General features: G+C 45.9%; 1 protein-coding gene across 1 annotated transcript in view; it reads right to left on the bottom strand.

The window, feature by feature from the left end:
* The window catches only part of SKAP1 (src kinase associated phosphoprotein 1), a 229917-nt gene that overhangs the window by 101803 nt on the left and 105877 nt on the right, over positions 1-22237 (bottom strand). The gene's annotated exons all lie outside the window — the stretch shown is intronic.

Raw genomic sequence — 22237 nt, 5'->3', positions numbered from 1 at the left:
TTCACCCTGCAGTTGAACTAGCCTCCTCCTTTAAAATGACAGAAAGGTGCGAACTCAGCTTCTGGTTACAGGGCAGTTGTGGTTTGGAGGTTAGAGGAGAGGAGAGCTGGTTCTAATTCTTGTGTCTGCCACTGAAGCATTAGGAAGTTTTAAGCAACAGACCCCAATGATCCTGTTGAAGTCAATGCTTAAAAGTTATGCGTGTAGTTGCTTCAGGGCCTTAGTTATTCTGTCTCTAAAAATAAGGACTTTGTTACCCTTTAAAGCTTTTTGAAATTGATGGATGAAACCCCACTGTAAACGCCAAATACTCACATGGGTCATCGTACAAACTTCCCCACGGTTTAGAGGCCTTCACATCTCGGTGTTGTTCTGGATCCATCTCTACTTAAAATGTTGTTATTTAAAGGCAGACTGGGTTGGGAGTTCATTTTGTAGTATAAAGAAGATGAATATAAAATGGCATGAAAGCCCTTCTGTGTTTCTGCTTTTAATTAGGCCTAACTTTCAATTATCGTAACTAAGAGACGGGGAGAATTTCTGCTTAACAGGGAGGAATTGCAGGGGAGAAAAAAAACCCAAAAAACTAAGGCCAGCATTTTCCAAAGTGCCTAGTGCTCACAATCCAGGTGGAGGAGCTGCCCCCTTAAAACTCTGGACCTGAGCTCTTTTGAAATTTTGTTCCCCCTCCCACATTCAAACCTGCAAGGTGTTGAGCCCCTTCGAAGAGGGTGTTGTGTCACCATAAAACCTACTGAAGTCAGGAGGTGCAGAAATACATTCCCACATGCTTCAGGTCCCCCCACCCCTCATTACTTCATATTTTCCCCATCTTCCGGCTCATGAAAATAAGCCACTAGTATGCATCCATATTTATAAATACAAATGTATAGATAAATAAAGTGAACAGATACAGGCTTAGGTGAATGGAGGAAGGCACATAAACACAAAGCGATTCCTCTAAAAGGAAATTTATCTCAGCCATTCTCCCATGTTAGGGCAGCTACACATTCCATCTACAGCATTCTAGGTTATGGCCCTCGGTGGTAATATTAATAAAATTAATAATAATGTGATCAGACAGCATGATCCTTACAGAACGTGCCCCGGTGTTATTCCAACTTTCTCCAATCTCTTTCGTCTTCTCTCCATTTTTGCCTAGTTAGGAGAACTGCAGTTATTTCAGTCCTCACATTTCCACCTTCGGAGAGATCTGAGCTCTCAGCCGATGAGAAATCCAGTCAGCTCACTGGAGGAGGATGGAAAGTCGTAACATTTGTTTTGGAAATTTATTTTAGCCAATATTTCTCAATAAAATAAATTGTATAAATGAAATCAGACTGACAAGGCAATATTTCCTAACTAGCTGGCGTCTCCATGCAGCACTCAATGCTGTCAGAGATTTTTCCCTGAGGTTTTCCCCATTTATTTTATTTTATTTGAAAGCAGGAGAAAGAGCAAAGGGAGAAAGGTATCTGTGTGGTATATTTTTCAAATCAATACAAATATGGTTACATAACAACCAGACATTGCATGTTTCATGAGGACACATGCTGTACTGTTTGACGATTGCTTCGCTTCTTAGGATCGGTTCCAATAATATGACAATAAAGGTTAAAAACAAAATTACAGCCCAAGCTTGCAAATAATGAGTTAACCCTTAACACCTATTAAGGACTGTGGCATCTGAAGATACTCGGCACCACTCAGGATTGGGGTTTCTCTTTTAAACTAGCATGTTAGTGTTGCAGTGAAATTGTGTACTGATACATGTGATAGGTGCTGAAGTGATGGTTCTCTGAGCAGGTGTCTTTGGCCTCAGTTGGACAGGTTGCACAAATAACATGACAACATCAGAAGGGTTGCACAGTCCTAGATAGTATCCACACTAATGAATCCATGATCCCCTCGGATGACACACCTCTGTCACAGGGCAACAGTTCTGAAGATTAACTCTGGTTCTCTGCATGGCACCAGACTTCTGGATCAGGGACCAAGATCCCAATTCAGCAAGGCACTTGAGCACGTGTTTCTCTTTAACCTGAAGGCAAAGGGACTTCAGCCTGTGTTTTGCTGAATTGGGATCCAAATTCATCCCAGGTCTAAGTCCATTGAAAGTTGCCCCAGGGGTGAACTGACTTACTATTTTATGCCCACAGAACATCACAAAGGTGGGACTGCAGTGCCACCACCCTCATTTTACAGGTGGGGAAACTGAGGCAGGGAGCGACTTGACTTGCCCTGACGTCACACAGTGAGTCAGTGGCACAGTTGGGAAGAAACCCAGGGGTGCACTATCCTCTGAAGCAGATGACTTCCCAAGACCAGCACTCCTTGCATCTAGAGATGAGAAAAGTGCTCTTGAAGCAGAGCAGTGAGATCCCGGGAGGAGGGAATGGCCAGGCATTGGCAAGTAGCAGCCCTCCTGACCAGTTAAAAAGCAAACTGAAGAGAGCCCAGAACCACAGCCATCCAGTTCAGCAGAAAGATGGTGCTGGTGGCCATGACGTGGGGCTTGGGCAGCGCAATATAAGCCGGAGGAAAGCTGGAGCATTCCCCAGGACGCTGGCAAGGAAGGGGGCAAACTCTCCTCCCCATACCTCCAAAAAGAGAAATAAGCAAAGCTTCTTGATAGGGCACAGACCTAATCCATCATTGCTGGAGATGGAATCTCCAGCAATGATCAGGGAAGGGTCCCATGCCCAGAGTACCTATTACTTAGTCTATACTTTGCTGGATCTCACATTCTCTGAACAACACACAGAGAGCTCTAGCTCCAGCCCGATGCCGCTGGAGTCTGTGGAGAACAAACCAGAATGGATACTATCATTTTCTGACTTTGTATGAGGCCACTGGTAGAGAGAGAACAGGGGAGGAGGCTGGATGCCTAAGTTCCATCTCCAGCTTCAGGGCAGCTGTAGTCTAGTGGATTGTGCAGGAGGGGTGGCAGCTAGGACTGCTGGGTTCTATTCCCAGCTCTGACAGTGATTTGCTATCTGAGCATGGGTAAGTCAGTCAGCCTCTCTGTGCCTCAGTTTCCCCACATTATAAACCAGTGATGATAATGCTTCACCACCTTTTAATCTACAGATAAAAATATGCTCCATGCATGCTAAGTATTATTATTATAGGGGATATATTGCAACACCCTGTTACTTTAGAGACATCCCTAGATGGATTATTCTACTCACTAGTCACAATGCTTCTTCCTCCTGGTATTCAAACCTCATTTCAGTCGGTCTCTCTCTTGGAGGCACATGTGTGTGTGGACAGACAGACACACAAAGCGTGCAACTCCTGCATTACAAATACAAAACATACGTCAAGAACAGGCCCCTTATTTATTGACTTTGGAAATTCTGGACCAAATCCTAACGTTCTTACTCAGTTTTCGCTCCAACTCCTGTTGTCCGACCTCAGCCTTGCAGCAACAACTCAGACCTGGGCAAACGAGACCCTGGCCCGTGTCTGGCAGCTACACACACCAGCTTTGCTGCTTGGACCTTTGAAACCATTAGAGTTTCCTATGGATGCGAACAAAATATATGTATGCAAAGGAAACTCCTATGGAGGGGTGGGGGCAAGGGAGGGCTGCCTCTCTCATTCCTCTGTAGCACCTGGAGAGCAAGATTCAGTCCCACAGCCAGAATCAGAGGGTCTCTCGCACCGCTCATCCCACCGATCAATTTTTACTGCTGGAGAGGATAATAATGGTAATAGCAGTATAAAAAAAAATCCCCGCAATGACCCATAACTGTAACATATTGCAGCCCTTTAAAAATGACTGTGGTGGAGGAAGCTTCTTTGTTTCTCTGGCAGCAGACAAGGAGAAACTCAGGGGCTGCCTCTGTCGCTCCTGAATGCACCCGAGAGGCTTAAATGCTCACAAACCAGGGAAGACGCTGTGGGAACGTGCCAGGTGGGAGAGAACACAAGTGGGAGGGAAGGGAGATCCACACAGAGGACCCTTGCCCTGATCCCAATGCCAGTACAAAGCGATGATCTTGTAATCCAGTAAAACTTCAGAATCAGCTGTCAGTATTGGCCTCATCCCCATGTAAGGAACGGATGCTACTCTCAGTAGTGTATTCCTCTACGGCTGGTGCTTCTGGTACTGAAGACCATGCACCCAGACACATCTGTAAACCAATGGAGCATATTGCACAGCTTAATTTCCCCCCCTCCTCCAGCCATATGCTGCATCACGAAAACTTGAAGATCTAGCACTTTACTGTGCCACCATGCACCAAAAGCGAGCTCTGTCCCTAGAGGTAGCAGACATTTACTCACCTACCATATGCAAGAGACACACAACCTAAGAAACTGGCCACAGACACACTTGCAAGCAGACACAATTTTCTTTCCACTCTTGAATGTTCCACTCCAAGAGGACTTCACCACAAAGGGTTTTTTTGTTTGTTTGTTTGGGGTTTTTTTAAGTATCTTTTTACTTTGGGAGGTCTGCAACATGAAGAATACTTACAGGGTTTAGATACATCAGCGCTGCAGGGTAGAGAATCTAACAGTACTTTCTCTGGACCGGGTTCTTTTGAAAATCTCACTGCGGTCCGCACCTCATAAGCGGACAGGATGTCTTTAAAATACTGGGCCTGATTCTCATTTACAGTAAGGCATTTTTATAGCAGCATGTGAAAGGGACCGTAACCATCACCTGCCCTTAATCTTCAGCAGATCATTAGCCACAGAATACCTGGTATCTAACCATGCTATAGTCTTCACTGTACCATCTCAGCACTGGACTAAAGATTCTCCTTTGCCATGATTCCTACAAAAATTTGATAATGGTTTGTTGGCTGACAAGCGGAGACCACTGCCCACCCTGCTGACCAAGAATCATAGAAGATTAGGGTTGGAAGAGACCTCAGGAAGTCATCTAGCCCAACCCCCTGCTCAAAGCTTCCCCGTCTCATTTGTTGTCGCTTGTCTTAGACTTACATTGTAAGCTCTTTGGGGCAGGGACTGTCTTTTTGTTCTGGGTTTGTCCAGCGCCTAGCACAATAGGGTATTGGTCTATGACTAGGGTTCCTAGCTGCTGTCACATTGCAAATAAAATAATAATGCTCTCCCAGGCACTTCTCTGCAGTTACTGATCCCAACCAGCTCTTAAAATGTACAGCTGTTTTAAAATTGTTACTTAGTAGCAGGGTGCCAAATTCTTCTCTCACTGAAATAGGAGCAAATCCAGAGTAATTCCATCTTAACTTCAGAGGAGTCACTCCAGGTTTATACCTGTGTAACTGACAGCAGAATTTAGTCCAAAAAGGACCAATGGGATATAAAGCAACAACAGTGTGAAACTCCCCTCCCTTTGTATCCTCTTCAGATTCCAAAATACACAGGGTAAGTTGCTTAACTTTACACAGGTGCACTAACACATTCATTCACTAAAGGTAAAATGTTACCTCCCACTGGCTCTCAAATTTGCATGCACAAACCCCAACCTGCCTGTCCAAACTGCATCTGTGTGGAAGGGAAGTCAGGGTGTTAGTTTCATGCAGCTCCCTAATCTGCATGAGCAGAGTTAGCTGGAGAACAATTTTAATGCCTATTTTTGAAAATCCTGCCCCCACTCTAAATCAACACAAAAAACAACCAAAACCAGCCTATATTCACATTTGGGTTTGGAAGGAGAGAGACATTAGAACAGCAGGGGTCTTTATAAATGCCCAAAGGGGGGCATTTTTGCCTGGCCAGCCTTCCATTTTTGGGTGTGATTTCCACCCTGCCAATTTTGCATCTGTATTTTCTGTGGATATAGGAGATTGGGCCTCTGGGTGGCTGAAATCTTACCTGTGCGTGCTGTTTCTACCAACAGAAATCTGGCTGTTCAGAACATTTCCCCAACTATGTTTGGAAGGCCTAGAAGAATACAGCCCACAAACAATCCCAGCTAAATCCACTATGGATGGGGGTGTATGCATCTCTCATGTTCCCATTGAAACTTCAAATACACCACTCCAAGGGCCTGATTCTGTCTCATTTATATCAGTTTCACACTGGTTTTAATTTCTTTCACTGCAATGCTCCTGATTTACACAGATATAAATCAGTACCAACATCGGTGTCTAGATTCAACCCAGCTGAACTCCGCTGTATTATTTTTATATTTTGATTTCTACAAGTACAAAAACACCTAAAACTAGGCTCTCATTAGTCCAAGAGGTGCAGCTGCCTTCAAGGATCAAGGAGAGGTTTATAAACATTGGGGCTTTTAAAAAAATGAAATGAAGGTGCACAATAGCACAAAGCCATTTTTAAATGTACAAATGCATGGTTTAATCATTTCTACATATTACACTTAAAAGTGTATGAAAAATACTGAAATAACTGAAATTTCAAATTTTTGAAAATGGCCCACATTTTTCACAAAATAAGTCCTTTTTTTTGCTTTAACATAGAACAATTTTAAAGGAAAAAGGGTCTTTTTATTTTACTCCCAAATGATTCTATTTTGGTGAGGGAAAAAAACAAACAAACAAAAAAATCAATATTTCCTTTAAATGTTCCGAGTGCAAAATTTATTTGATTAAAAAGCTGCCAAAATATGCTCTCTTTCAGTGTTCAAAAGGCAGTTCTGCAAACATGTTGTGAGAAAAAAAAAATCCACTCAAAATATCGGGATCACAAAACGAGAGAGAAATTATTTAGCTCTTCTACAAACCTCAGCATGAAACTACAAACATTTTTGTCATTTTTGCACAGCCTCATTACGGTGTGTTATGCTTTGTAACAGCTTTTCCAAGCATCATCACTAATGGATTTTATAACGTGCTTTATAAGAGGTTATTAAGGAATATGGCTATAGCTGGTAATCATTGTACAATATGAATAAAGCATTTAAGAAATGGCCCCTTCATTTAAACTGTTAACCAGGAACACTGTAGCATTATAAACAACATAGGAGACGCATGCACGTTTGGAGGAAAGACCCCCATCTCTCTGAATGTATCCCAGCCTTGCAAAATTTTGACATTCAGATTTCCCTCCCCCCCCCCCCCCCGGGAGAGAGTAAAATACCAGTTCGTTCATCATGACCCTTAAGACCCACTTTCACCGTCCCCTCAGACTATTTCCTTTTAATGTTATACGTCATCTATTCAATAAAATAGTATAATAAATTTTAAGAAGTTCAACCACGCTGTGTATGGGCCATTGCCAAGGAACTGTGCCCTCTCACTGCTGCATTTCCGATCTCTCGTCCCCGCATGCCTCACTCTTTTGTCGTCCCTTCGCCGAATCATTTAGGGGCTTGATTCTGCGCCCGTTGATGTCAAGAGCGAAATTCTCATTGATGTCAGCAGGAGCAGGATCACGCTCTTTGAAACGGGGATCATGTCTTTATGGATGCATCTATATGGCCCCCTAAGTACAATTTTGGGTACTCCATAAAAATAACAATACAGGGTGGGTGGGTGAACAGTTGGGGGGAGGGAGGAAGAGGAGATATTTTCATCACAATTCTGCTAGTTTCTATTACCCTAAATCCCAGAAGAGTTTTTCATCCCAGTTTTTGAAGAGAATGGGGGAATATTTTCCTAACGGACCAGAAAACAAAATCTGTCCAATATCATCTAATTCTCTTAAGGTTTTTTATATTGCCCATCACCACTGCATCTAACTTTTAAAACCAAGAGATCTATCAACAGTGCTAGCTCAAAGCATCCTGCACACAGAATTTTTACTGCTTTGGGAAAGCAGTAACGCAATGAAAAAATAAAATCCAGGTGCTTGTCAGTCTCCAAACTGCAAGTAGGTGGCAGTGGAGACATTCCTGGATAAGTCTTCTCAGCAGGAAATGTACAAGGAGAAGGGAAAGGGGTGGGGGTGGGGGGAAATAATCCTCCAACGGTAACAAACGTACAAAAATAAATAACCGTTCGAAACGTTAACAATGATCTGATACAGAGAAAGAAGTTAACAGCTAATAAAATATCTGTCTGCAGGGACCCAAGATATAATCCACCCCAAGAAAGAGAATTGCAGGAATGAAAAGTGATCTGCTGGTTTTTACACCATTCGGAGAAACGAAGGGGTCAGAATATTTGAACAATTGCTTCCTGTAAAATTAAACGTGGAGTCTGCGGGAGCTGTGAGTCACCAATCTCTAGGAGGTGGAGAAACAGCTCATAGCACAACTATTATAACTCCTGGTTACCATTTTTAAGACGCACCCATTAGCAAAATGCCATATTTTAAATGATTCATCCATGGAAAACCATATGACAAAGCATTACAGTCTGTGCTCTTATAATGCATCGTAATTAATATCAATTGAATTAATTATAATGGGCTAAGTGAAATGTTATTAAACAATGCAAAAGTACAAATATAGCATTCTCTCCAAACAAAATGTACCGTTTTCAATATTTGCCTGCAGCCAAGGACAATAAATCCTCTTAAATTTGCCTTCCAAGGTCAGCGAGTGCAGGAGATGCATGTATATGATTTTCTAGTTTACCTGCTAAGGAGAGACTGGGGTCAGTAAATTATACTCCCAATTCAGTCTAATTGAATAGGCTAGTGGACGTCAGGCTGGAAACTGGAGAGAGCATGAGGACACACTTGACAACATACATCTGTCACAGGAGACAAGAAGAGACAGGTAAATGGACTGACAGAGGGGAAAGATATACCACGCATATAATAACCACTATGTGATGAGCAGAACAAGTGTTAACAGAAGAGTAAGACAACCACCTCCATTATCGGAAGAGCAACTTTGATCATAGTTTTAACTGGCAGAACGTGCCACTGATAGGCAAGCAGAAAGGGAAGCGCAAGACTGATGACCAGCTGAAAACTCATTACATGTTCTAAGGCTAAAGTAAGCAGCAGGAAGTCAGGTCTTTGGACAGGGCTACCAAAATGGCCCAAGGAGGGTGGAGAATGTGATCTTGGAACAAGGAACGGGTACCGCTACAGGTACACAAAGCAAGCCAACGCATGCAACCTGGGGATTATATTAATAATTCTTGGCTGTTGTCATGCATGTTTATCCATAGATTAATGTTCTAGAAAGAGAAGGTTAAATACATTATCTCCCATCCTACAGAGAGGGGAAGTCATTTGTCCAAGCTCACACAGCAGGCCAGCAATAGAGCCGTGAACATCACCCAGTTGACCATGGTCCTTATCCTGGGCTATGACAACTTGTAGTGAATGGGACAGAAGAATAAGAATAAGTGGGAAGCAGACAGGGAGATGACAAAAGAGGGAGGACTGATCGGGTAGGAGACAAGGTGCCAGACATTCTCTAGGGAGAGCTAGTGGGGGCGGGGGGGGGGGTTGGAATCTGGTTCCTTTATTAAGGTCTTAGCCAAAGACCACTGGAGTCAACAGAAGCCTTTCCATTGATTTCAGCGGGCTTTAGATCAGACACCAGGCTTAGGAGGACATAGTGGTGGATTGGCAGAATAGGTACAGCTTGGGGTTGTGGGAGAGGAAAGAAAGGAAAAGTGGGCCTGCAGCCAACTAGGTAAGGTCAAGCGTTTGCACAGCAAGACCAAGGCAATGTAAGGATAATGGAAACTCCTGGCCTACACAAGCAAGAGGCAGGAAAGTCTTCCGTAGTCATTGTCCCCTGTCTTAATGGGCGTGCAGAGAGACAGCCTGCAGCAGCTATGCAACGTCTCCTAAGCGAGCAGTAGAGGCTGCATGCAGCTGGAGCGTCTTGGCTATGTGAGCAGAAGGGGGCGCCTGGTTGGAAGGCCTGCAGCATGGGCCCGAAGGCTCTCGGGGATCCGATAGCGGGCCTGCCTCCAGTAGCTCCATTGTTACTTGCCTCCTCCTGTGACAAACACCTGGCAAAGACAAGAAGGCCCCAAGCAGAACTCCATCCTCTTTAGCAGTCTGGAGCCACGCCTGCCTTGGGAGGATTCTGAGGGATTTCTAACTGCGGGCACGTTTCTCCAGCTGATGATGGTTCGTCTTTTTTCTAGCATCTCCCAGAGAATCTGAAAGCACTTTATAAACATTAACAACTTCACCCTGACAATGGAGATGTTGTCACACCCATTTTATAGATGGGGAAACTGAGGCACGGAGCGCAAGTGACTCTTCTGGGTTCTATTCTTGGCTCTGCTGCCGGAGTCCTGGCTGCCAGCCCTACAGACCCCCTAGAAAATACGCTCGCTTGCGATACCCTGTGCGCTTATTTGGAGGGAGGCCATACACCTCCCATTGTTTATTGCACTGAACAGTGGATCCAAACAAACATTTTCTTCAATGCTTTGACAATACACGTCACGCGGAAGTGGACGCCTAGCTCCTAAACATCCAGTTAAGCCTTCCTGTGCAATGGACAGCATCCTCCCCCATGCAGCATGCTCCAGATGAAGATCTGGAGAGTCACAATTCCCAGGACTCCAGGTGGCTAACAGCATTTAGCCTGTTTGGATGTTAATGACGAAGGAGTTTGAAATACCAGGAGCAGGGGACAAGGAAGCTGCCTCCGGGATGACGCGACCCACTGGCATTAGCAGGCTAGAGAGAACTTGGGATGTCTGCCAGTTACATCCAAGAATTCTGGAAAGCAGTCTCCAGGGGAAGGTCTCATTGTCTGGGTTTTGGCCTGGGGCCAAATTAAAGGGGCAGCCCAGCCTTGCTCCGTCTGGATATGCTGCAAGAAGGCAACCAAAAAGAGACTTTGCAGTGGGCACATCCTGCTCTTGCCTCCCCCTCTTGATCCCAGAGGGGTCCAGCCCACAAAACTGGAACAATTCTTCTGCGCAGACAAGAGCGAGCCCTCTGCACCACGGAGGCCAGCTAGCATTGCAGGAAATGCAGGGTGACGCGTGGGACACGGAGACAGTGGGTCCACTGCTAAATGGACCAACCACATGAAGAAGTGAGGCCTTCTAGATAAGAGAGTGGAAAGCAGAGGTTGTTCCCTCTCTGCCACTGGACTGCAGCTTCAGAGAAGCTCCGATTCTGCTACTCCGGTGGGAAGGACTCGGCTCACACAGCCCCTAGGGAAGGTCCTCAGGTCCACAGCCAAGCTAATCAGGAGACACCCTGGGAGCAGGATTTACAGTGTTGCAAAGCTCATCATGTTTGGTGATTTTTCTTATAGGCCCCTGTCCTGTAGTCATGCAACTCTTGGCTTCCATTTAAATATATACAGACGGGTTTAGCCCTTCCAGTTGCAAAGAAAAGCTTAGGAGTACTTGTGGCACCATAGAGACTAACGAATTTATTTGAGCATAAGCTTTCGTGAGCTACAGCTCACTTCATTGGATGCATCCGATGAATCCTATGAATGCATCTGATGAAGTGAGCTGTAGCTCACGAAAGCTTATGCTCTAATAAATTTGTTAGTCTCTAAGGTACCACAAGTCCTCCTTTTCTTTTTGCGAATACAGACTAACACGGCTGCTACTCTGAAAGAAAAGCTTGAAATGGGAACCCTTGAAGCTTGTAAATTAGAAGGCAAATACAAATACAAAGACCCAACATTGTTTCTTTTTAAATTTCATGATTTTTAAGCCAAGTTCATTGGGGGGTTGGTAGGATGACTTAATTTTTGAACACGTGGGGAAGACCATCCTGGATTTGGAAGGCTTAATGGTTCAAGCAGAAGGATTGAGCTAAAACGGCGCAAAAGGAAGCGGATGAAATCTCAACTTTACACCACATACAGCTTTTGTCAAAGCTATACTTCGCCGCATGAAACAGCAGCTCTTCGTGAGTAGGGGCAGGGCATGGAAACCCCGCAGTCCCTACTTCCCCCTGCGTGAAGTGGGGATGCTGCCACGCTCACCTGGTTTTTGAGGATTAATGGTGTTTTCAAAGTACTGTACAAACATTTTAAGAGTACTATGGGAAGAAACACACAGCACTGTCGGACAGCCAAGTGTTACTATAACAATAGTGGGGGGGGAGGGGGGAGATTCTATGTAATCCCTGTGTATTCCAGTACATTCTTAAATTCAATTTTAATCATAACCAATACAATTATACAATAAGAGGCCGTACCGTATTCCAGTGGTTTTAAACCTTTTTTCATTTACGGGCCCCTAAAATTTTTCAAATGGAGGCACAGACCCCTTTGGAAAATCTTACGGGTAGTCTGCAGGCCCCCAGGGGCCCACAGACCATACTTTGAAAACCACGGCTGTATTCTAATCCATTGTGAGATTCACTATCCCTTTTAAAGAACTGAATCCAATGGTGAACTCACAGTACACCGACTGTCTGTTCTACCAAAGGCTCCCTTAAACGCAAGAGATGGATAAAGAACAAGTATGCAGGGACCACTCCCTCCCACCATGGGAATGCAACCTCTTCTGGGGTACGGCATAAAAAGAGTAACAGCACACAGCAACGTCACAGGGCAGTTCAAGACAGAAAGGGAAAGATGGATAGGGGCATTTAGGGAGGAAAAAAATAATTTCATTCAGAATTTGGCCCGGAATTCAGTGTTATGGCCCCTAGGTTCTCTCACAGGATATTTAATCGTCATAAGTGCTCAGACCCTCATTTTTATTTCTTACATCTGAACAGCTTTAAGTTTTGGCATTTTAGATTTGTTTTCCCATTTTCCTGGCTCATTCTCAATTTTGGCACAGGCCAGAGAGTCTCCTGAACACACTTAGATGAATGATCCTTACTCTTTGAATCACCCCACTGAAGAAGTCAATGGGACTCCTCAAGTAGATAAGGACTCTGGGTGGCACGTGTCCACAGGATGTGCAGTGCAACTTTGTCCATCTGCTTGATTTCAATGCCGCAGGGGAAGCGGCACATCACATCCGTTGATTAGAATGGTGCCCAGTGCTAAATGAAAATAACTGAATTCCAGAATTTGAAACAGGACGGAAGATGATGACAACGTGTCAATTTCTGCAGTTCTGCTGATTAAATGAGATTGGATTATTAGAGATCTATTAGAGGTCTTCAGATGCAAAATCTGCATCTGGATCCACATTAAATTATTAGAGATCTTCAGATGTAAAATCTGCATCTGGATCCACATTGCAAACGATGAGCTACCAGAGGCTTGGACTGGCTCATTTGAAAGACAGGGCCATTGGCAAAATGTGGATCTCGATCCAGGTTTGGCTTTCAAACACCTCCACCCACCAGGCTGATGTTTGTCTCCTGGCTTTTGTTCGGGTCTCACTCTGCAATCTGCTTCAGGACAGAAGAGCCGCCCAGACCTTTAGCAATGCAGATGAACTTCTGCCATTGCCAACAGGGGACACTCTAGGCAAATGAGGCTCAGAAAACACAGTACCAACACATCCCTCACTAGGAGATACAGACAATAAACAACATAGTATGGATTCCTCCCCTCTTCGGGTAAAAGTGGAGCGGCCACTGCCTCCATTTCCATCCACTCCAGCTCGGACACGAACACGAGAATTCTGCGCCGTCCGACAATGTAACACTTCATATGGTTTAACATTTTTTGCACATTTATAAAAGGGCAGAGCAGAGGAAACGAGTTCTTTCCATTGTAAATGCTTTTCTTTGCAATAAAAAACTACCTTCACACCACACACACACACACACACACACACACGTGTCATTCCAAAATTCTCCCAAGACTTGCATGGATCCTGAGATTAGACCTATTGTCTATTCATCAGCACAAAGCACTGGGAGATTTTTTTTTTTTTAAGTGAACTCTGAATATGCTTCTGCACAGGTCATACCAAGCCAGTTCTGAATCGTGAGCGTTGTGCAAACACAGTTGCTAAGGAGCAAATATGTCCGTGCTCATCTCCCCAAAAATAATAATTAAAAAAAAACCAAACAAACAAACCCAAAACCCTGCTAGGTTGCAGAGGCTCGTGAAGCAACAAGAGGCAGTGAACTCTAAGCAGCCCAGCCAGCAGCACCAGGCTTTGGGAACAAGCTGGAATTATTTGGTTTTGACCGCCAGATGACCTGAAAGGCCGCCCAGCCTGATGGACAGTCGGACCATTAGTCCTTTTAAACACACATTCTTTTCCTGAAACACAGACATCACTCCGCTCGCTCGCAGAGAGCGCACCATCTAAACCAGCCATGACCCTGCCCGCTGGGTTATGGGCCTAAGGCTAGGGGAATTCAGAGCACAAAGAGCCCCCAAACCTCTGAAGCATGAGAAAAAAAAAATCTTACTAAGGCAGCCCCTAGAAAAAGACTGTATACAGGTCTCCGGTTCTCACCACTGTGTCCTGCACGACTGGGGCAACAAAAGGAAATATTTAAAGTCTCCTCTCTTTGTGTTTTCTGATGCTATTTATTTTCTAAGCAAATGAAACGATAAACACCCGTCAGCATCCTGGTTGGTACCGGCTGTGATTCCCGGCTTGCTTTGCCAGGGAACGCGAGACTCCAGTATGTTTTATTTGCCTCTCTCGTGTGGTGAGCCATAATTTTGGGTCTTATTATTTCATGCAAAATGAGGCAAAGCACGAATGAGCCCTGCTGCTAATAGTTCAGAACAACCTATTAATCCGCAGCAAAATCAAGTGGTGCAAAGGTTAGGAAACCGGTGGTCCTCACGTTAAACAGGCAGACTAAAAGGCCTGATCCAAAAACCCAGTGAGGACAGTAGGAGCCTTCGCATTGACTTCAATGGGCTTTGCATCAGATCCTAGGGGTGCGGTTCCAACCCTACTGCGGTCCACAGGAGTTTTGCCATTGACTTCAACACAGCCAGGATATCAGTTCTCTTCCTGGCTTCACCAGGGTCTTGCTCTGTGATCTTAAGCAAGTCACTGAATGCCACATATGCCTCAGTTTCCCTACTTGCAAAAGGAGGAGAATTTTTAAACCCTCTCCCTTAACAATAAGAACATAAGAACGGCCAGCCTGGATCAGATACCCCAGTATCCTGTCTTCCAACAAGTGGCCAATGCCAGGTGCCCCAGAGGGAATGAACAGAACAGGTCATCATCAAGTGATCCATCTCCTGTCACCCATTCCCAGCTTCTGGCAAACAGGCTAGGGACGCCATCCCTGCCCCTCCTGGCTAATAGCCATTGAATTACATCTGCAAAAAACACTCTGGAGGTTTACGTTGTGGCTGGGGAAGCACAAATTATTAAGCACCTAGCACATCCGGCAATATATAAATACAGACATTGTCTTGAGTGATCTTACTTTGCTCAGAATCATCACTTAAAAGGGCCAATTCTGCTAGAAAGAAAAAACACGTGCATTTGGGGTTGAGAGGGAATGAAAGAACGACAACTCCCCCCGCCCCCGCAAGGCACGATTTATTCGCTCTAAAAAATATAACAAGGGAATAAGTATGTAAGTCAAACACACACCAAAAAAATACATACATAAAAATTAAAGCTTTTGTCTCTGCAGATCCCCAAGGCCCCTCTTAATCTCCCTCTGGGGATGACTGACAAACTCTGCCGCATGGAGGGAGGAAATAGCTGACTTTCCTAAACCTGGCACTGGGCACCGAAGGCTGGCTAAAACAAGTTAATGAGTGAATGCCACTTTCACAAGAGCAGCTCTCCCAGTGAAAACAGCCTCGCTGAAGCAAACAAGGCAGCTCCCAGGCTTCGTGGGATTTAAAGTCCTGGATCGTTCCTTGCATACGCTCATTAGGGGGCTGCTTGTTAATGGCATGCCCCAGTCTGGGTTTGGACTTCAAAGGCCACTGGATGCCCATTTAAACACACCACTTCCTTTGCTGCCATTTGGTTTCTGCTGGGGAAATGAAAAAATACAGAAGCCCTTTATTATTAACAGGAGTCAGAACCAAACGCCGGTACTATACCTAATGCGCGCTATGTTCCGGGGAAGCCTGCAGAGCCGTTATTTATGTATTTATTTCTAAAGCTGCTTCCCACCGCTCCCGATGTTCTGCAGGCTGCTTTGGCTGTTTGTTTTCTCTAGCGCTGTGGCTGTACAGGAGAGTGGGCATGACCCCTGGGCTCCGGCTTGCGGTGTGTCTAATGGTCCCAGAAGGTAACCTTTTCACCAGAGTTTTCTCGGAGTGACCCCGGAGTGCCATCTGTCCGAAGACTAACTCCTGAGGCATGTGGAAAAGGCAGCTGGCCTGCACCCAGAATGCTGCCTCCAAGACCCTCCATCTGCATTTTTTAGCCTTTATCTGTTTGCGGAACATGCCTCCCCCCCCACAAACTTACATTAACCCTTTCCACCTAAGGATGGGAATTTTCCCCATTATTAATCAAAGTTGATTATGATTTAGGCACTCCCGTTCTGGTGCAAATCCAGAGTGGCTCTCATGATTTACATGAGTTACTCTGACCTTACACGGATGTGACTGAAGGTTAAAGCTGCACCTTAATTTCTCCCCTAGGATACTTTCCCCTTTTCCCCCTCGGTCCTTGTCAGCACTTGGTATTGCGGGTAATAAGCTGCTGCTGGGATTACTTAAGTAGCAATCTAAGAAATTAGTTTTGTCCAAATGCAGCATTTAGAGACTATAAACGGTGATCATGAGGAATATTACATGAATGAGTGGTTGGCGGGAGTCGTGCTATTCACCATGTGCATTTCTCTTTCGATCCAGACAAAGATGCACCTTGATTCTTGGAGGAAGACTGCAACACTCTTAATACTGTACCAGGATCGCACCAACAGCAGGAGGAGCATTAACAAAGCGTCAGAATTGTTGGGGGCTACTCTTGGAAATCCAGACCCTGTTTGATCAGCACAGGGATCAGCCATGGGAGGGTTATTTGCAACTGCAGTGAAACCTGGAGGCACCCAAAAAAAAAAAAAAAGACTCGTTTCCGCCGGCACAAAACCGCACCCACAAAAACAGAGGTTCTGCTTTAGACTATGGAGAGGCCATTGCAGGTTAAAGAGATGGCTTCATCTTAAAATAAGGAGGAGAGTGGAATTATGGAATGGCTCATATTTTCTCCAGCATCTTTCTGTTTTCTTTACTCGTGATACCTTGCAAACGCAGGATCTTTTTCCCCTCCCCTCAACTCCGCTGCCACAAATCCCCAGACGACTTAAGGAACAAGCATAAACATTCACACACATTCAACGGCCCTCGAGAAATTCCTATTTCTCTGCTCCACTGAGATGAGTAACATTTAAAAACAAACGCAAGTCCTGATTTCCATTACCCTCAGGAAAGCACTAGCAGTGCCGGGTGGAATTACTGATGTCAATGGAAGCTGAATATTCACCGCACCTTCCAGGATTAGGCCTTGGGGACCTAGGAAAAACTCCCATGGAGGTCAATGGATGCAGGATCAGCCCTTAAGATTTAGGATGGGGGGGTTCAAAGGCAAGCACCAAACTCCCATTGACTTTGGAAATGGGTGCTTAACTTCTTCAGCTACTTTGAAAATCTCCAGCTTTCACAAACACAGCTGCATGTCTGCCAGGCTGGCATGCGCAGTAATAGAGAACTATCATTTGTGTGTTCATAGAGTTAATCTTTCCAGTGGTTGACAACCAAAAGCATCTTGATAAAGAGTATTGCCCTGTCCCCTCTTGAATCATTTTAAAAACAACCCCACAAAAATACAGCACGGCATCACCATAAGGGACAAGACTGGCATCAGATAAAGGTTTCCTTTCTTAAGGCCTACAGCCATGCGTCTACCATCCATGACTTTAACCGTGTCGCTCTCCACAGCATGCTGGGCACTCAGATATTATAAAAACGTTATGCAGCGAAAGTGAAGTTGAATTACAAAAGCAGATCCCTACAGACTGCTAGCCTGTTACACATTGCCACTGGAAGAAATTAACCAAAGGCTACTTTTCATCTCGCATGGATTTCACCACTCCTCCTTTTGTAACTGACTCTAGCTGTTCTGGTTTTGTTTTGAACTTCAGGTTTTTGCAATCAAAGAAAAAAATGGCAGCCATTAGAAACAGCAGTTAGGGACTTAGTCCAAAATCAATTTTAATTAAAAACACTCCACTTTAATGTTGAACATGGCCATTTTTACCATTGCTATTGGTTAGCCGGGCAGGATAGTCTATTTTGCCACTGATATGCAGGGGAATTTTATACTAGGAATTACACTGGAAAGCTTCCTGTAATTCCTGTGAATGTCAAGGAGAGACCAACCTTCTTATGGATTTGAACCCTCCATAATTAACTTTAGGGATCATCATTCCCTAAAAGCTGGATTTCATTTTTGGGTTGGGCGGCAAATAAGCTGCAAAAAGAGCAACGCTATTTTATATGCGTGGCTGTGACCCCGAGTCAGTTGGTCACATGCAGCCGGCTCCCATTATCAAATCAATAAGCATTAAATCAACCTCATTTTCTACTATTTAAATTAACTATAACTGTTTTAATTGCAGATTCGTCGCCTGCAAATGGCTTAATATGCTTTGCACGATAGCAGAGATGCGATTGTAGGTTACAGACCATTGAGAGCGCTCTGCAAATTCGGCCCTCCTGAACAGCCCCTGTTAGCCTACAGTAGGAAGCCTATTTAGCACAGGGTGAGGAAAAAAAAAAAAAAGAGAGAAAACGGGGAGGATGACTGCAAAGACACAGCGTGGGAGCATGTGTTAACGGCCACACCACCTAGGGGAGCATAGGCTAGATCCTGCTCCCAGGGAAGTTTCAGCCATTCCCTACCATGAGAACAGGATCTGAGCTCTGAACTAGCTAGGAGAAGGCCTCCTACCACTTGAGTTCCACCTTAAGAGCCTGTGGGAAATGTAGATGATGCACAGTGGAATCTGCATGGCCCTAACTCAGGGTCTAGTAGACATGGCACTGGATTAGGTGTTAGGAGAATAGAGTTCTATTCCTGGCTCTGCCACTGGCCTATTGTATGACCTTGGGCAAGTCACTTCTCTCTTCCTTGTCTGTTTAGACTGTAAGCTCTTTGGGGCATGGAGAGTCTCTTATAAAAGGTACGTCTACACTGCCAACCCTGCCCTCCCCCAAACCCACAGCAGCAAGTCTCAGAGCCCAAATCAACAGACTCTGGCTCATACTACAGGGCTAAAAATAGCTGCGTAGATGTTCCCACCCAGGCTCGGAGATCTTCCCCACTCACCAGGTTTCAGAGCCCCTGCGTGCAGGGTTTTTTGCTGTGCAGATGAATCCTGCGTGTAGGGCAGGGGTAATTATTTTTTTTTGCCAAGGTCCAAATTTCTTGGTCAAGGTCCATACTTTTGTGTTATTTTCTCTGGAGTATCACTCATGATAATGAGTGAATAAAAAGATTTTGCGGTCCGTTCAAAAGCGTCTGGCGGTCCGGATGTGGCTCGCAGTCCACCTCTTGACTACCCCTGGTGTAGGGTGACCACCTTTTCAACAGGCAAAAGCGGGACACATGCAAGAGCTTTGCCCTCCTCTGTGGCTCCATCCCCACTCCTCTTCCCCCCCCCACCCCGAGGCCCCACACCCTGGCCAGGCAAGAAGCTGGAGCTGGGCCATGGTAAGAGGCACCCAGAGAACCCGGGCCGCCGTGGGGAACTCCAGACCCTGCATCTGCCCTGGGGTGGGAGACCAGGGGGCCTGAGAGCAGCCCCCGGCCCATGACTCTGCCCCCTGGGGCACATTGCCCAGGGCAGATGGAGGGTCTGGGGCAGCCCAGGTGGCTCTTACTACTGCCTGGCTCCAGCTTCTGGCCTGGCTGGGGCTGGGGGAGGAGGAGAGGAGGAGCAGGGGGCAGGGCCTTGTGGAAAGCGGGGGGCCTAAGGCCCATCTCAGCTCCCCCTCCCACCACTGGGAAGAGACTGGCACCATCCCTGAGCCTCAGGCAGGTGTGGCGTGGCAACACAGGGAATGTGGAACAAATGCTATCTCGCAGTCATTCAGACCAGGACACGAACTCCGCATGTGGGGCCTGTCCCACCCAACGTGGGACAGGTGGTCATCCTGCCTGGGTGTCTGTAGAGCACCCAGCACAATGGAGTGAGGCCTCCAAAGTGCCACTGTCCTAGGGACATGTGAGGAGAAGGGTGGTTTTTGCATTTCATGCGGATCAACACATGCGCGCTACCGTCCAGATTTTTTAACTGCATTCCGTCCTCATTTCCAGGTTGCTCACAAATCACTGAAGCAAGCCACTGTCGTTATGATTAGCACAGCCCTGCCTAAGGCAACCGCTTTTTAAAATGGTCTTTTAAGATTCCAATTCTCCCTCACGAATCCGTGTACCAAGATAGGGATATTGCTTTGGCCCTCTGCCTCCATTACTTTCCCCTTTCTTCCTGTCTCGACGCTGGGACAAGAAACAGTCTGTAGGTGCGCGGGGATCTGTTAATTTTTTATGGATGTCAGTCTCTTGACATCAGCATGAGATAGACTAGTCTCTGGGTCAGCGACAATGACCCCAGCAGCACTAAAACATGCTCAGAGTAAACACTCAAGGGCGGGCAGCTTGGCTTATTCTACAGCAAGCTTGTTCAGTGCCGGCTGTAGCCTCCCCCTTTGCCTAGCTATTAAAAGCAAGGACTCGTCATCGTGTGTGATTTAACAGGCCTGCTAAAATCAAACCCCGCTGATCCTGGAAATGGAGTCACCACTGGCACTGTAAGCCATTCTGTCTGGCCAAAATTTGGAAGGAAGATCCAGAGTAACTTTCCGGAGCCTTAAAAGGCAGACGGCCAACTGCAGTAGGGTTAAGGCACAAGACTGAGCCAGAAATTCTGGTTCTGTTCCTAAATCTGCCACAGAAATTTCTCCCGGGATTAGGTAAGGCTCAAACTCTGCAGCTCGGTAAATAAATCAAATGTAAATACGCAGAACAAAAGCGGAGCCCTCCAAAATCAGTAGTCACTTTAGAAAGTTCAATACCACTTAGCTATAGACATGTCTAATCTTTGTACCAATGTCTTTATCTAAAGCACTACGGTGGCGATATTCTATCTCCCAAATCTGTGCGCGCCCTAATACAATTCCGGGAAACACAAGGCCCAGGCCTGAAGCCCCCTTCCTCAGGAACTGAACTGAACAATCGACTCTAACAAGATTTTGTCGGCATTACCAAATCCTGGTTTTTCGGCCTGGCCAGAGCATCCAAGGCAAAGAACAAAAGCTTTAATATCTTTTTGCAAGCTGCTCTTCGTGGCGTGGGCTGTTTGCAGGATCCTGCTGGAATCTCTAGAGTCTCCGAGAGAAATTTAATTCTGAACTCCCAGGTTCTCTATCTCTGCAGCTGGCTCCTGAACAGAATTCTTTATGCATGCTAGGTATAAACTGGGACTACTTTACCATCTAATTTTAGCACAGCAAGAATTAGCTCATCCATAAATGACAGCAGGTCGGCAACTCCTGGGTCCTCTCGAATGCCCAGAGCACAGATTAGAGATAAAAATATCTAGTTTTCTACATGTTATACTGGACGATGAACTGCTGAATTCCCCGGGATGGATTTCTTAAACAGAATCTTTCACTTAACAACCTAGCCTGCCCTTATTTGAGGTGGGTTTTTTTTCTCTAAAGTTTCCAAGACCTTGCTGGTAGCAAACCAAGATACTACCAGGAGCCACATTCTAACAGCTAATGGCAGCAACCAGTGAGCTGATCAACACCTTGAGCACTTCACAATCTTTAATGTATTTATCCTCCGAACACTGCAGAGGTTGGCAGTGCTATTACACCCATTTTACAGATGCGGAACTCATAGCCTTTAAGGCCACAAAAGACCATCATACTCATCTAGTCCAGTGGTGGGCAACCTGCCACTCTCCAGGGTAATCTGCTGGCGGGCCGCAAGACAGTTTGTTTACATTGACCATCCGCAGTCACGGCCGCCCGCAGCTCCCAGTGGTTGAGGTTCACCGATCCCGGCTAATGGGAGCTGCGGGAAGCAGTGCGGGCTGCAGGGACGTGCTGGCCGCCGCTTCCCGCAGCTCTCGTTGGCTGGGAATGGTGAATCGCAGCCACTTGGAGCTGTGGGCGCCCATGCCTGCGGACGGTCAATGTAAATAAACTGTCTTGCAGCCCGCCACCGGATTACCCTGATGGGCAGCGTGCGGCCCATGGGCTGCCCACCACTGATCGAGTCGGACCCCCTGCACATCGCACGCCACAGAACCTCACCCACCCACATCTGTAACAGGTCCATAACCTGGGGCTGAGTTACTGAAGTCCTCAAATCTTGATTTCAAGAATTCAAGTTACAGATGATCCACCATTTACTCTAGATCAGCGGTTCTCAACCCGGGGTCTGGCCCACTGCAGGGTCCAGGCTCCAGCTACCTGGTTCGACGCGGGAGTCTGGGTCCTGAGTACACAGCCCAGGACCCAGAGCTCTGCTCCTGGCCCCACTCTGGGCGGGGGCGCTAGGCATAGGGG

Source organism: Dermochelys coriacea, chromosome 27 (assembly GCF_009764565.3).
Source record: "Dermochelys coriacea isolate rDerCor1 chromosome 27, rDerCor1.pri.v4, whole genome shotgun sequence".
NCBI lineage: Eukaryota > Metazoa > Chordata > Testudines > Dermochelyidae > Dermochelys > Dermochelys coriacea.
Note: the sequence above shows the minus strand (reverse complement) of the source record. Positions and strands in the feature narration are given on the sequence as shown.